The 17,017-nt window shown below is 46.6% G+C and overlaps 1 long non-coding RNA gene across 1 annotated transcript; it reads right to left on the bottom strand.

Moving 5' to 3' along the window:
* Positions 1-431: 431 nt before the first annotated feature.
* On the bottom strand, positions 432-15,775 carry LOC309873089. Its single transcript, XR_014316184.1, has 3 exons — positions 15,681-15,775; positions 5,084-5,167; positions 432-1,202 (listed from the first exon to the last, which is right to left on the bottom strand). It is a non-coding gene; the product is annotated as an uncharacterized lncRNA (long non-coding RNA).
* Between the last annotated feature and the right edge of the window lie 1,242 nt (positions 15,776-17,017).

The following is a 17,017-nucleotide window of genomic DNA, read 5'->3' as shown; positions in this document are numbered from 1 at the left end:
AGTATCTCCTGGGAGAGCCCTGGGAAAGGAAATGCTAGCATTTGCTGCTCAGACCTTCTTTCTGCGTTGTTTGGGTGACTTTGAATTTCCCTGCTCCAACAAGTATCTTCAAGTTGACCTCACAATCCTGTTTCCTTCGTTTCAAGATCCATAAGGAGCACCTCACCGTAACTCCAATGATTGAAGGTCTCGTGTGCATTAATTCTTTGCTTCATTCCAAGTCTTCATCTCTTTTACAGACTCTCTTGTGTGGCTCTGGGCTGCCCTACCTCCTTTCTGGTGTTGGCCGAAGGAGATAGTGTATAAGGTGTTCCTACTCACAATGACTAGTTGGACCACATTCCTTCCAGCTAATGATTCTGAAATGCTAAGTTCTGAAATGCTTAGAACATAGGTCTTGTTCACATTTTGAAATGTCACCATTCATGGGCTACTTGGGAGAAAAGGCAAGTTAACTTAGTTCTGCAGCATCAAAGTGTATTTGAACGACTGGAAAGGGCTCGGCAGGGAATGCTGTGCAAACCCTGCGTGAGTTTCCTGGGGCTTCAGTAACAAAGTCCCACAAACTGAGTGGCTCCTGTGACCGAAATGTATTGTCTCACCTTTCTAGGGGTCAGAGTGCAAGATCAAGGGGTTGGCAGGGCTGGTCCCTCCTGAGAGGGCTTGAAAGGAGAATCCGAGATGCTCTCCTGAAGATTCTGGTGGTTGGCCCGTGGTCTTTGGGATCCCCTAATCTCTGACTTCATGTTCCATGGCATTCTCCCGTGCTTTTGCTTTCTTAGGTCACATGACAGTGTCTGAGACATCCTCCAGCAACTGAAGTTTCAGGGGGAGGCAAACCTACATGGGGGGCTGCTATCTTTCTTTCACGGCCACTGGTAATGTCAGTTCTCACCACGCATAAGGTCTACAGGGGGAGGTGGAGCCCAGGCAGCCGAATGGAGATGGAGTGTGATGCAATGGGACAAAAAACCCTGGGCCCCGCTGAGTGACTTCAAGCCTCAACATTTCTATCAAAGTGAAGGAAGTGAAACAGGTGGCTTCTTTAGGTCCCTGCAGCTTATAAGGCGAATTCTTGGAGCATCTGGGGAATCGAGTCACAATCTCTGAATTTAGACATGAATGCCGTGTCAGTGTCCACTAGGAGGCAGTAGCTGTCTGTGTGTGGATCCAGGGCTCTTTGAATAGATGCCTCACCTTAACTTGATGTCCCTTCGTGAAAAAAGAAAAAAGAAGGGGTCAGATAAGGAATCTCTTTTTAGTTTTCCCCTCAATACCAAACTACTCTAGAAGAACGACTTGTAAGTCACAGCCTTGGCAATAAGAAAAACTGTGTGTTCTCTTGCTTTCTGCATCAGACTGAATTTCCCCAGAACTGACCCCCTCACCTGGTGCCCGGGTGGCAGAGTCGGTTAAACATCTGACTTTTGATTTCTGCTCAGGTCATGATCTCAGGGTCCTGGGATCAAGCCCCACATCGGGCTCCTTACTTGGCAGGGAGTCTGATTCTCCCCCTTCCTCTGCCTTGGTCTCTCTTTCTCTCTCTCTCTCTCTCTCTCTCTCTCTCTCTCTAATAAATAAAATCTTTAAAAGAAGAAGAGGAAGAAGAAGAAGAACTGGCCCGTCACACATAAAAAACCATCTCTTTCTCCTCATATGTTGAACTCGGAGATCACAGACTTGTTAAGAATTTCAGAAGTCCTGAAAAGGAAGGACTCTGCAGTTGAGGAAACAGACCAGAGCGGTGAGTGGCTAGTTCAAGGTCACAGAGTGGCAGGGCCAGAACCAGAAACCATCAACATCAACTTCCTCTGCTGTGTAAGGAGAATCAATCTCGGGTTCCTTCAGGCCTGACTGGATCACCTGACCAGTGATCCCTGCTCACCTTGGTGGTTCTAACTAAGCATTACATTTTGCTTGATTGGTTGATTTTCTTAAAATATAGACTTTATTCTTTTAGAGCATTTTTAGGCACGCAGTGAAATTGAGTAGAAGGTACAGCGATTTCCCATATACGCTCTGGCCCCAAGCATGCCTAGCGACCTTCCGTTGTTGATATGCCCCTCTAGATGGTACTTTTGCTGTAACTGCTGACCCTATGGGGTTTGCTCTTGGTGTTGCACAGTCTATGGATTTAGACAGATTTATAATAATATGTATCTACTGTGAGAGTCTCACACAGAATAGCAGTTTCACTTCCCCCCAAATGCTCTGTGCTTTGCCTGGCGTCCACCCCTGCCAATCACAGATCCTTCTACCATCTCTAAGCTCTTGCCTTTTCCTATAGTTGGAATGATACCGTATGTCACCTTTCAGGATGGGCCCCTTTCACCTGGCAATATTTATGCCTTGATAGCTCATTTCTTAAAAAAAAAAAAAAAAAAAAAAAAAATTTTTTCTTTATTTTAGAGAAAGAAAGAGCACTTGTATGTGAGCAGAGGGAGGAGGCAGATGAAGAGGGAGGGAAGCAGACTCCTGGCATGGCGTGGAGCCCAACATGGGGCTTGTTACCACACCCCTGAGATCGTGACCTGAGCCGAAATCAAGAGTCAGATGCTTAGCCGACTGAGTCACCCAGGCGGCCAGATAGCTAGCTCACTTAGCATTGAATAGCATTCCACAGTCGGGGTATATCTATTCATGTGTTCACCTGCTGGAGCACATCTCAGTCGCTTCTTGTAGGTTGACTTTTTGAATATACAGAGATGTATTCTTCAAAACCTTCCTCATCAGAATGGGCTTCAGTTATATTATCCCATTAAATCCATTATCTCAAATTAAAGCTCTGATGAAATCCATGACAACAGTGGTTCCCCAGACCTGGGGTTGTCACAAAGCGGTAAAATTAACAAAAATGCTTGGTCATCTACACCGGGTTCATTTTACTGAGTAAATATGCAGGTTTGAATTTTAAACCCACCTCTTACTGTGATCCTGCTATTATAAAAGAAGAGAGATTTTACCTAAAGTAGAGGGTGCATGATCTCCAAATACATCCCATTGAGATAAATACATTCCCTTGTGGAAAGCTCTGACATTGTTACCGGTCTCATTTTGTCCAAGTCAGTAAAATCCTTGTCTCCCACTGAAGCCAGCCTACGGATCAGCCTCGGCAACCACGGCTTCAAGGAATTGGCCAGCGTTATACAAGTTTCTCTACAAAGAGCCCTTCTGCCTGTGAATGGCTCCTTTCAAGAGCCGGGGAAGCTGACAACATATCCTGACTGGTAAGAGAAAACAAGGAGGATGGGAAAATATGTCTGTTCAAGCTGAATTTAAGAAGAACTTTCTGGGAGAAGATTTGGGAATTCTATTCGTATATGATAAAGCGCTCTTGAGGCCTAAGAACATTTCCTTCTGTGAATGAGAACATTCTGGACCAGGAAGGTGGGGGTCGTACCCTAGAACTAGACTGGGGACTGCCGCCCTGGGGGCCGCTCACACTCCCCTTCAGCAATGAATTGAGAAGCCAGAATTCCTGCTTTTATTTACTCAGTGGCTTTTTGGCAGACTGTTTAATCCCAGTCCAAGGTTTCAAAGGATGCTATAAGGTTGCCAGCAATAGCCACTTGGATAATGCTAGAATTTCTTTTTAAACAATGTGACAGTTTTGCAAATCAGTGTTCCTCACAGCAATTCGGGCTCTCCACTTTTTCCACTTTCTCCATCTCTTACGTTATATTATCTGAGAAAAGATATACTTCAAAAAAACAAAACTTTATCCCCTTGTGGGATTTACTAGGTACATACAAGTCAGGGTATAACTCCCTTTTGGTCATAGACTGTGCCCATGGGGCACCTGGTCACTCCGTCAGTTAAGCATCTGCCTTCGACTCAGGTCATGATCCCATGGTCTTGGGATCAAGTCCCGCATCAGTCTCCCTGCTCAGCGGGAGTCTGCTTCTCCCTCTGTAGCCCGCCCCCCTTGCTCTCATGCTCTGCTCTGTCTCTTGCTCTCTCTCTCTCTCTCGTTCTCGCTCTCTCAAATAAATAAATATCTTTAAAAAAAAAAGACTGTACCCATGTTCTGTTTTTATCAATAATGTTGCATTTTGCTATCTCTGAACTATACTCTGCCCCTTTTCTTCTAAGAGGAGAAAATCAATGTAGAGCTCTTCCTGGATGGTAGGGGCATTCAGGGCATCCCCCAGGCACTGCGGGTTCTTGAGAAAACTAGAAACTCTAGAGGCTTTCTGCAGGAAAACAGGAAACCCTAACTGCTTGGAACTGCTTTGGAACCCTAACTGCTAGAGGGGTTCTTGTCATGACATCGCTCCTGGACTTGAAGTTATACCCAAAGATCTCCTGTCCTCAGAAAGCTGAAAGAAAACATTATATGTGAAACTGGGGGGTGCACGCCCCTGCAGACTCCACAATTTAGACACAGGGCTCAGCCTCTAGTCACTGTCCGAGAAAGCGGCAAACCGGCCTCAGGAAATAACCCAAAGTTGCCTCCCCAGAGGTCTGTGGGATGCCGTCCTGCCTGAAATAGCAAATGTAATGTGCAGTGTTTGCAAGAAAAAAAAAATAGTAACTTTGTAGCTTAGCAATAGTCCCAGGATATAGGACTTCTGCCTTTGTATGCTTAGAGATGACTTCATGAATGCAAACAGCCCAGGAGGGTTAGCAGTTCCCAGGTCCCTAAGTTGAAAGGCCTCCTCACTGCAATCACACTGAAACCAGCAAGAAGTTGCCAGGCACCAGGGCCTCGAGAAAGGAAATACTACCGCTGACTCAGTCCCTAACCCATCAGCATGATCCAAGACCCTCACCATGAATTTGCACCCCTGCTTGTAAGCCATCGGGGCCTTTGGGACTTTTGAGTATGAGCTCCCCATTCTCCTGGGTGGTACCATACCAGTAAATAGCCTATTTCACAGCACCTGGGTGGCTCAGTCGGTTGAACGTCTACCTTTGCCTCAGCTCATGATCCTGGGGTCCTGGGATCGAGTCCCGTCTCGGGCTCTCTGCACTAGTGAAGTCTGCTTCTCCTTCTGTGCTCTCAATCTCTCTCTCTCTCTCTTTCTCAAATAAATAAATAAATCTTTAAAACAACAACAACAACAGCAACAAAACAGCCTACCTTCCTCACTGCAAAAGCTTGGTGTCGGTTTTTGTTTGCTTGCGGTGCATCAGGTGGACGAACTTGGGTTTGGCTGGAGATGGGCTGAATGAGGGGAAGAAGGTAAAATACAAAGAAAGGTTTAAGGACTTTATGTGCTATTAAACTGTGGGTTCACACAGTTTTCTCCAAAACTGTCCACCAGTGGTTATTCTTTGTCCTCAAGAGGCAGGAGCTTGGGAGTCTAGGCTCTGTGGCTTCACACAAGTGGGGCAACAGAACAGAAAATGCTGGGTTCAAGTGGCACCAGAACAAGTGGCTGAAAAGAATCCCATCAAAGTGATTATTTGGTATCTTATAGAAAATAAAGCCCTGGTTATTTCAGTGTAGATCACTGGCAAAGGCTTTTTCACTAGGGTTTATGCTCTGAGGCTCTTAGGGATGTTCTAGAATCCTTCAGGAAACTGCTGTGGAGACTTCCACCGTCCCTGCAGTTTAGGCTTTCATCACCGTGAGAGCTCCCTAAACATCCCTTCTGGATGTTTACATCATAAACATCCAGTTTTCAAAATAAGATAGGGGCTGCTGCTGGGCTCAGTCAGAGGAGTGTGCAACTGCCGATCTCGGGGTCATGAGTTCAAGCCATGCATCGGGTGTAGAGATCACTTAAAATAAATAAATAAATAAACTTCGAAATAAAAGAAAATGTCAAAACAATATATCCTTATTAAAGAAATGAGAAATAATAGAACTAGATGGTGATCACCAGACTCTCACCACCTGATGGCACTGTGGCTATATTTTTTTTCCTGTGGCTCTGTGTCTTTCTTTCAAACACAGCCGTAATCAGGGTGTCCCAACAACCTTGTGTTCTTTTGTTACTTTAATGCATGTGTGTCTTATCATGCTACCACTTCACAAGTCTCCCTTTTATGGGCTATGGAATCCCTTCTTGTGGGCACATGTTTTACTTAAATATTCCCTTTGATGAGTTTGAGGACAATGAGGTTTTTGTTTTGTCGTTACCGCCTAAAAATCTACAAAATGTGTCCGTTTTGCCAAGGCCTTGCCTATGTTGGCCATCGTTTTGTTTCAAAATCCTTATTAATTGAACAGATACAAACAGCAGCTCATCTTTAGATCTATTTCTTTTGTCTACAGTGAAATTAAACACTTCTCCCCAACCTTTCATTCTACCTTCTGTTTTGGTGACATCCTGGTTAAGTCCTTCGGGCCGAACCAGTTAGAATGATGTTTCCCATCCATGACTATTCAGAGATGAGCAGGAACTATTCAAAGGGGGAGCATTCTGCAGAGAGTTGTGAGAGGGGCAAAACACTCCATTGTGATGATCAAATACTCTACAAAAATATAATTATAAGTAAATGAAATGTCATCTAAAAACAGAAGACTAGAACTTCTCCTTCTTCGTTCTGCGGATAGTTGTAATTTGGTTCAGCGTATGTATTTGACATTCGGTATATCTCCTTGTTTAACTCCTCCTCTAGTAAGTGAAAATCAGAAAGCGGCTGCATACAACGTGATTAATCAAGGGTCCCTTAGAATAAAGGATTCACATATCCAGAGACTCCAAATGTGTAAGCTTAGGTCCTTTCCTACCACTGTTGAAATGTCCCACCTCCAACTGGAAGGCGTCTGACTGGTTTTACTGTTTTGCCACATTGTCCCTTTTCTTTGCATCTTTTCAGTTATTGGCACTGTAAATTCTTTTGCAGATCAGTTATGTTTGTTTTATGTCACTAACACCTGTTGGATATGTTATGGGCATTACTCAGTGAAGGTTGGTGCTGTGATACAGTGTTATAAGCACTCTATCTGGAAGTTACTGTACTCCCCATTTTACAAATGTGGATATTGAGTCCCGAAGACAAAAGCCAGCTTGCTCTGGATCCAGAAGAGGCCCCCAGGGAGCAACATGGACGTGAACTCTCATCCTTCTGATTCCAGAGCAACCACAGTATGTCTCTACCAACCTGCAGTTTAACCCTAGAGGCTATGAATAAAAGCACTCTATTCCTAAATGTCAGGCAAGATGGCCTAACATTTGTATACAGTAGTTGCTTATTAGAAACCCACTGACCAAAAAGGGGGTTACTCATGCAAAAGATTTTATGTCTCCAAATGAGGCCATTTCTCTGCCTGCCTACAAACTATAAGCTCGCTTAGCTGAACATTGCGGGTATAGTGGATTAGAGCACTTTAAAAATCTTTGGAATGACCTGAATGACATTAGAATTGCTGCTCTGAAAGACTCTTTTATTACAAAAAAGCCAATAAGCTGTGGATAAAATATGTAGTGGGAAATGTCAGTCTTGTGGTCTCAGAACTGTTTCCCCATCTGAACTTGACACCTCTGGGTCTTCATGGCCTCCCACGATGTTTCAATACACTTGACAAAGGAACCATCTTCTCAAGCATGGGCCTTAATATCCCATTTGCGAGATCCTCACAAAAGGCCTCCACAGTAGGGACACACTCCTTTCACAAAGTACAAATTGTAGTGTTGGTCTTCTCCCAAACACAGGCAACACCTCAGCAACACTACAACCCAGAACCACCCAGAACCACTTTGTCTATCTCTTCAGACAAATTAAATATACTTACCATAAACTCTTTGTCTGATTAACTTATTAGATCCATTTCACCAGAATAAACTCGAATTCTAGTGACTGATTCTGTTGATGGACTTACTATTGCATTCTGTCAGGGTTTTATTATGTTTATGTTTAGGGACTAGGTTCAGAGTTTATTGTATGTTTGTTTCTTCTCATCTCTCTCTCGCTCAGTGCTCACCTCTCTCAGTCTTACGGTTTTGCACTTGCCTCGCTCCCAACCTCAATGGCTCCAGGCCAGAACAGGCTGCCATTATGACAGTTGGGAAATTCTGCCCCCCCCCACCTCTCCCCCCCACCCAAGACTAAGGATGAAGCAAATCCAAGCACTGAGCCAGTGGTCCTCCCACTTCTCTGGACTTGGAGCTTGTTATACATCTTAGCCTAGATAGTGTTTGGCAGCAATGAAGTTTTGCTCCTGGCCTGGTCTGGCCTGGCCCAGCCCACAACCTCGTGCAGAGGTCTGGCTCTGTTTAATTTGAGAAGTTCAGTCCCTGTGACCACCCAGGAATGAAAATGTGGGCTTCTATGGACCCTCTGGGCCTGGAGCTCTGGGATCCCACTTAACCACAGTGCATTTCCATTCCGTTTTTCATTGTGGTTCTGAGGCCACCTGGGGTCAGCATAATATGGGCCCCTAGAGATGGATGTCCATATTCTAGTTACCTGACTCAGCAAAAGGGAGTTTGCTGATGGGATGGGTTCAGGATTTTGAGATGGGGAGATTTTCTTGGATTCTCTGGGTGGGCTGATGTGATCATGTGGTGGCAGAGGGAGAGGGAGGAGAGAGAGACAAGAGAGTCGGAGAAGGAGATGTGACCTTGGAAACAGCAGAGACAGAAATCTGGCTTGGAGAACAAAGGGGCTGTAAGTCAAGCCAGGCAGCGTCTAGAAGTTCTAAGGAAGCAGTCTCCCCTCGAGTCTTCAGAATGGTTACGGGCCAGATGGCACCTTGATTTTTAGCTCAGTAACACTGATTTTGGACTTCTGACCTCCAGAACTACAAGACCATAAATTCGTGTCACTCTAAGCCACAAGGTTTTCAGTAATTTGTTAAAGCAGTCATAGGAAACCATCTTTGGAGGGTTTTTTGTTGTCATTTTATTTTCTCTTCTATTATTTTAAACCCACTCCTCCTTTTCTGTATTTGGAGCTGAGGAGGCCTATCAAACAGGAATTTGCCCACGTATTGACCCTTTCTCTAGGAATCAATCTTGACAGTTTATTAAATGGGAAACAGGGGCGCCTGAGTGGCTCAGTCGTTAAGCGTCTGCCTTTAGCTCAGGTCATGACCCCAGATACTGGGATCGAGCCTCACATTGGGCTCCCTGCTCAGTGGGGAGCCTGCTTCTCCCTCTCCCTTTGTTTCTTCCCCTGCTTGTGCTCTCTCTCTCTCTCCTTTCTCTATCAAATAAATAAAATCTTTAAAAAAAAAAATAAATAAAGCTGGAAACAGACTGGCAATGATGGGAATGCATAGAACATGCTAGTGAGTGTACTTCCAGTCCTTTAAAATGGTGCAAGGCTTCTTTCTAACTCACACATATGCTCTGTTTGCTCCTCCATCCTAACACTATGAAGCCACATATGACATGCCAGACTGTTTTTGAAATAGTTATAATCTCCCCGATAGCACAAGCACAGGACACAATGCATTGAAATCTGGGTCATCTTTTTATCTCTGTGACCTAATCCCCATAATACTTAAAGAAATAATTCATTTTCTCTAAGACTTTCATTTCACCCTCTGTCTCTTTCACTGTTTGTAGGAATAATAAAAACATTTAAATGCTTTTCAAGTAATTAGAATTGCTCTCTCGTTTTTAAGTTTTTGAGGCATCTATATGAAAGCCATTGTATTCGTTGTCTTTTGTCACACAACAGATTACACCAGAGCTTAGTGACTTAAAAAAAAACAACAACAAAACAAAGCAAACAAACAAACAAACAAAAACTTAGGACGCCTGGGTGACTCAGTCAGCTAAGCGCCTGACTCATGATTTCAGCTCAGGTCATGATCTCATGGGTGGTGGGATCGAGCCCCACATTGGGCTCCACGCTCAGTGCAGAGTCTGCTTATCCCTCGCTCTCTGCTCCTCCCCCTGCTCTCTCACTCTCTCCTTCTCTCTCAAATAAACAAATAAAATCTTTTAAAAATTTTTATTATCTTATGTAATTTCTGTAGGTCAGGAATTGGCGAGCTGGTTAGCTGGGTAGATCTGTCCCCAAGTCTCTCATGGGGCTGTGGTCAGATGTCAACCATGGGTAGGGTCCATCTGAAGTCCGGATAGGACTGGGGATCTGCTCCCCAGGTGGTTTGTGCACAAGGTTGGCAAGTTAGCGCTGATAGTTGGCAGGAAGTCTCACTGCTTCTCATAGGGCCCTCCCCATAGGGCTGCTTGAGTGTCCCTACAGCATGGCAGCTGGCTTCCCACAGAGCAAGCAGCTCACGAGAGAGCAGGCAGAAGCCTTGAGGTCCTTTATGACCTAAATTCAGAAGTCACATCCCATCTTGTCCACAACATCCAACTGGATACACAGGTCAGCCCTATTCGGTGTGGAGCAGACTACACGTGGGCATGAATACCAGAGGACAAGGGTCACTGGGGACTATTTTGGAGACTGGCTACCGCCACCAGAGAGAAGGTTGTGTTTTGTCTTCAGCCACAAAGCCTTCCTTATCTCATAAATCCCTAAAGATGCAGAGTGGGAAGCAAAATCCAAGATCAATTAGTCCAAGCATCTAGTTCATGTGAATCACTTTCTAAAAATTAAGTAGGCTCCATGCCCAGTGAAGAGTCCAACTCTGGGCTTGACCTCATCACAACCTTGTGGTCAAGCCCTGAACTGTGATCAAGAGTCAGACGCTTAACCAACTGAGCCAGCCAGGCACCCCTCTACTGATAATTTAGAACAGAGTTCTGTAAACCTTGCCTCATTTACATTAGAGTCTCAGTATCTCCAAAGAGCAGAACGTGCCTCCTACTTCTGAAACCCTCAGCACATGTTGCCTGCTCCTTGACCCATAGTTAGCAATGCATACATTTTTGTAGACATGACAAATACCTAGCTGTTGACGGCCATTTGAAGATTAACTCATTGGTCAATAACCAGCTTCCCCTCATTTGTTGTTTCCATGTGTGTTGAAAGCCTGGGCTTTGGGGAGTGGCTGACCCCAGAATTTAGGGAGAGCTCAGTTGTCTGGTGACTCTCTTCCAGCTGAGGCTGAATTTAGAGTCTGACCAGTTGGGGGTACATGGAACCAAAAATATCACCGGGGGCCCAGTCCAGTGATGCTAGTGAATGTAGTACCTGGGTGGCTCAGTCATTAGGTGTCTGCCTTCAGCTCAGGTCATGATCCAGAGTCCTGGGATCAAGACCCTACCAGGCTCCTTGCTCTGCGGGAAGCCTGCTTCTCCCTCTCCCACTCCCCCTGCTTGTGTTCCCTCTCTTGCTGTGTCTTTCTGTCAAATAAATAAAATCTTAAAAAAAAAAATAAAGAGAAGGCAAATGAAACAGTAAAGAAACTGAGGCAGAGAGTCTTTAGTTCATCCGAAGTGTTAAGCGTGGTTTTAACTTCCTATATGCGATTAACCCTAAATACCCATCTGGTGATGCCAGAGGACAGGACAGGCCACCGAGCCCCGGTTCTCCCAGGGGAACAGGCTGGGCTAGGTTTACCTGCTCCACACTGGTTAACAAGTAAACCAGTAGTGGGTTCTTGCCCCTGGGGTGACTTGGGAGGAATAGCACATGGTGTCTTTACTGCCCTTGGCTTGATATAGTAATGGTTTGCGGAGCCCCTGAAATGCAGCCTGTTTTCCATCTGAATGCTTAGAGCTTTGAGAACTGAGTCTGGGGTGTAGTGGTTCTCCCCATAGCTGGGATGATGGAAACCTACTCTCGCCGAGCTGTTGCTCTTTCTGACACCCAGGGATCCTCATTAGCACGAAATAAGGCTGTTGAGGAACATGCTTGTTTTCATCCGTCATGTGTCCAAAAATAATTTGAAAGAAAAAAAAGGACGATCGAAGTTGTTGCCCAAATATTATAAAGTGAATTAGAGGTAGATGGTTTGATGCCGGATGAAGATGGGAGTCAGTGGTTTGCAGAGGTAGGAAAGACTTCTCTAAGAGGAGGGTCTTCTGAGAGGGCTTGTGAAAAGCCTCTCTGGGCGCACCTGGCTCTGAGGTCCTCCCCTCTCCCTGCATTTGTCTCTGGGGGTTTATCTTTCTAATTATTGTGGGAGATGAGATCCTGCGCTGAACATGATGTCTGCGTCTTTGTCCACCTTTCAAAGCAGAAGCTATCTTCTTTTTTGCATAAGTCTTTACCAGGAGTATGCACATAGAGAGTGCTCAGGACAGACGTACCCTCACCAAGCTCACATGCGGTGATGGGAGCAGGAGTTGTAAGACCCTGGCCTGGCCTCACTTGCTCTTATAATTGATCTGAAACACAGACCAAACCTGAATTTCTGTAACTGGTGACCATTGTGAACACAGTATAAATTCTGCTTCTACTTGAAAGGCTGGGTGAAACCTGATCCGGAGATTAAATTATGTAAGTTCCTCAGAGCAGGAGGATGGTAAGATGAGTTGGTTTTCCCCTGTGCCAGTCTCTGAACTAGTTTGCCAACGTACCCTATGACAGTTCTTCTCCGGGAGTATCTACAGGATACTCCACTAAGCATCTTTCCAGATGGCTATCAAAATGCAACCATTTCAAAAATAAGAGATCTGCACTGTCTTAATCCTGAGTTAAACCCTAGAAGAAAATGTTACTGCTTCACACACATAACTCCATGGAGCTCTGTCCCAAAGATGGGAGTGGGAAGGAAGGGCGCATACAACCTTAGTCAGCATTCCCAAGTGAGAGTTCTCCACAGGCGGCCTTTGCTTTTTTTAATAGTTAGAGACTTCTCTAGAGCCAGCTCTTAGAGGCCAAGGTGTCTTTGCAAACCAGGCCCTCCGGCTCCCCACTCTCCCCACCCTCTCTGCAGGGCTCTGCAGCCCTGTTTTCCCTCCTCTAGGGTTTCAGTTGGAGACATCTGCCCTCTTTGTCCTTCGGCCTACCTTTCTGTAACCAATTGCCTGCTGTGGGCAAGAAAGAGCAAGACTTCAGGTTAATGTCAAAAGGATTTTAACCCCGGCTCTGCTCAGAACACTCCCATGCGCACATCGTGGGAGGGAGGCAGGGAGGATGGAGCCCCAGGGCTTGGTCTTCAGCAAGGTGAAGAGGAACTCACTGTTCAGCACCATGCCCAGGGTTGTTCCTAGGATTTGCTGAGGCAAAATCAAGAGAAAAATAGAAGATGACATCATGTTCCCAGTGCCCAGGAGCCCACTGGAAACAATTGGAGGAAACATCAGAGACAGGTCCTTGCATGTAGTAGCAGCAACTGCCAAGAAAATCCCAGGTCTCCGCTTTCCATGGAATCCAGTGAGTACCAGATCATTCGGTCCACAAAAATAAACTCAGGAAAGTTCTGGAAGTGGGTAGTGGCAATGGTTTGCCAAACATCATGGTAGTACTTAATACCACTGACTGTACACTTATAAATGGATTAAGTGGTAACATTTATGTTATACATATTTCACTATAGTTTTTTTGCGGGGGGAAGGAAACTCAATTGTTTGCTTCTAAAACCTAAGATGTATTCTTGAGTATCTCTTTTTCTAACCCCATAGGACCAATCTGTGGGAAGTCTGCTCACCTGTACCTCCAGGAGGCTTCTGGAATCTTCCCCTCCACCCCTATAACCAGACCCTGGTCCAAACTCCTGTCCCCCTGCTCTGGCTGTCACAGAAGGAACCTCCTAACTTGTAACTCGCCTCTTCTGTAGACCTGCCCCTTCCTTGGTTCATTCCCTACTGAACAGCCAGATCCTAGGTTAGCTCACAGTGTCCCCCTATTTGAAACCTAACGGATTCCCCTGGCTCTGGGAATAAAAGCCAAGCTTCCAACCTGGCCTCCTGGCCCCTGTGATCTGACTCCGTCTGCTTCTCCAGCCCCATCGTGTGTCACTTGCTTTCCTGATCACCAAGCTCCAGCCTCACTGGCTGTCTTTCTGCTTCTCGAAAGTACTCAGCTCACTCCCACCTCAGGGCCCCTGCTTGTGCGGCTTCTCTGCCACGCCTTCGCACGGTGGCGCCTTTTGGCACTTGGACACCAGCTTCACATCACCTCTGCAGCAAAAACCCCTCCTTTGAGTCTGGAGCAGGCCACCCTGCTGCTCCATTATGGGGCCTCGTTGCATTTCCCATAGGGCCCTCGCCATTCCCTAATATTTTTTGTTTATTTATCTAATGAGATATGGCCTGTCGCTTCCCCCTAGGATGGAAGCTCCATGAAGAGCAGAAACCTGCTCTCCTGTGTCCCCAGCATCCAGAACAGTGCCGGGCACATAGTAGGTACACGGGAAGGCATGACAACGTGAAGGAGTCGAGGGCATTTCCCAAACCCTGGGAATATCACCGACAGAGGCTTGAGTGGTGGAACCCAAAGAGATATGTCCATGCCCTTGGAAACATGATCTTTGCAGATATAATTAAGTTAAAGGTCTCATGGTAAGATCAGCCAGGATTACCCAGGTGGGCCCGATAGCCAATGACGAATGTCCCTAGAAGACACAGACACAGAGGAGATAGCCATGTGAAGACAGGCGCGGAGGCAGAATGATGTTGCCACAATCCAAAGAACATCTGAAGACCCCAGGATCTGGAAGAAACAAAGATCCTCCCCCGTTAGAGCCTTAGGAGGGAGGACGGCCTCGCCAACACCTTGATTCCAGACTCCTAGCCTCCAGGATTGGGACACGGTGCATTTCTGTCGTTCAGAATCACCCAGTTTGCGGTAATTTGTTACGGCTGCCTTACGACACGAATGCACTCCCCAAATTTACTTTCTTTTGGATTTTTCTGGCATGCCGTGTGTTCACGTTGGGGCTGAATTACCCGTATGAGCCAGGACGTGATTTCCATCCGCAAACCTGTCAGATTCCACCAGCAAAGAGCTGAAGGAAGGCAGTTCTTGTCCCAGTTCTCAGCGCCACCCACACAGGGGGCTGGGGTCGGAGCAGGCACCAGCAGGGGGTACTGATCCCCAGTGGGGAGTATCTGCACGTCCGCTGCACAGGGAGGGGTTACAAAGCCACGGCTCAGGTGTCATGGTGGATCCAGGAAGCTTTGCTGCGTGCGGAAACTCTGAGTTCATACAGGTCTGGGTATCATTTGGACCTTGTCCATACCTCATCTGCAATCCCTCAAACTCCACCTTTAGCTCCTGCTACTTTGGTCCCCCTGAGCCTCACTACAGTGCAAAGACTTATTATTAAGGCTTGTTCTCCGACTGGTACTTCTAGGATTGTCAAAATGACGGAATGCAGGAAGGGGAACCGCTAAGATGGCGGAAAGTGAAGGGACTCTGTTCCCAGTCCCTCATTTGCTCCATCTCTTGGCGCACACCCAGTCCGATGGCGTTCACTGGGATCTTTCCAGGCCAAGGAGGACGGGGCAGCAGGAGAGAAAACAGAGAGGACAAAATAGCCCATAAGGCAACAGACCCAAGGAAAACGCAAGGACCTCAGAGGTGGTTAGCCAGTAAAAACTGGTTCTGGACCAAAAAAAGAAAAGATGATGGCCCCCTGGACACCAAAGGCAGACAGAATTCCTGTGTGTGTCATTAGCGTCTGGCAGCCATGTTTGGGAAACACAGACATTTGTCCTTTTCTAAGGCCACACCTCTGTTTTTCTTTCCTTTTTGACTGTGGGTTTTTCCACTTTATCTTTTCTGCCCAGGCCTCTCTGGGGACCCTTGAGCTCCTCTGCAGGGAGGTTCTTCTCGCCTTGTTGGAGAGAAGAGACAGTACAAATGCCCCATGAGGTTCACAGGACCCCCTCCCCACAGACGGCAGCAGGACACCAGCGCCCGCTCCCACCAGGGCCTGTGTAAGGGATGGGGGCAGGGAGCGGTGACTTCCTTACCCTGGGGCAGTGGAAGGCACGGGTGGCCAAGCGGACAGCATCCGGGACAGAGCCAGTGGAGGTCTGTCTATTTTCTATTTCTCTTGCTCCTTTTTTTTCCTTTCATTTTTTTCCCCAAAAGCAGAAAAAAAAAGCAAAAATTAGTGTGAAACCAGAGCGAAGAGAAAGAGAGGAAACGAGCAGATGCAGATGGGCAGGTGATCTTTCTGTGGGAAAAACAGGAGGTCTGGGGCACCTGAGTGGCTCAGTCGGTTAAGCATCTGCCTTACACCCAGGTCAGGATCCCGGGGTCCTGGAACTGAGCCCCAACTCGGGGCTCCTGCTCAGCAGGGAGTTTGCGTCTCCCTCTCCCTCTGCCCCTCCCCCTGCTTGTGTGTGTGCCTACAGGTGCACTCTCTCTCTCATAAACAAATCTAAAAAAATAAAATAAAACACCCCCCAAAAAACAGGAAGCCTTCCTGACAACCAGGTAGGCAGCGAAACCAATATGAGCAACTGAGAGAGAAGGTCTCTGCAAGCCACGTCGGGAAGTTCCATTCAGGAAGCAATTTGGGAGCACTAAGGACCTCCCAGAGAGCAGAGACTCTGGTCAGACTCCTCCCCCCGGGGGATCTTCTCACGCCTGAGTTGTGAAGATTGAAAGTGGCCACAGAGGCAAATGGACTTGTGAACAGAGAGGCTTCTACCCAGAAAAGTGTATCTGAGAAGTGAGGCGGGGACATCTGCGATGGAGGAGGGGGACACGCACATGCGCGCACGCACACACACACACACACACACACGCACACACAGATGGGCTTGCAATAAGCCTGTCTGGACCTTGCCTGCCCTAGAAAAGTTCTGAATGGATCAAGATTATGGCCGAGGCAGGATGGAAGGACAGACACCAGAAGGAGGGGCCTTCGTGGGGCAGCCCTGGGACTAGCCCTGGGGAAAATTTTTAAACTCATTTTGCTGTCAAATAAAACCCAAGTACACACAACAATAAAATGAATTTTAAAATAAAACAAACCACACAAAGCAAACATACGGGTTAACAGATCAGTGGAAGGTGAACATGGGACGGTAGCTGCTACCCAGGTCAAGAGAGATTTCCCAGCCACTCCCCGGGTCCCTTCTGAGGGCCCCCCCCACCGCGCCAACCACACCCCTCCCCCAACGGGAGCTCTCCTCCTGCCTTGTAGAGCAATCAAGACTTCAGCTTTTGGCAGTTTCTTACCCAGGTGTGCCTCGTATATTTTATTTAGGCTTGCGCATCTTTAATAACATGTGTCTTTTCAGTCTCTTAAATTTCTGAACTTCCTACTGGATTCTTCCCTTCACTACCATTTCTTTGT

This window comes from Mustela nivalis (assembly GCF_964662115.1).
Source record: "Mustela nivalis genome assembly, chromosome: 9".
In the NCBI taxonomy this organism is placed as follows: Eukaryota; Metazoa; Chordata; class Mammalia; order Carnivora; family Mustelidae; genus Mustela; species Mustela nivalis.
The sequence above is the reverse complement of the archived record's forward strand: the minus strand, read 5'-3'. Positions and strand labels throughout refer to the sequence as shown.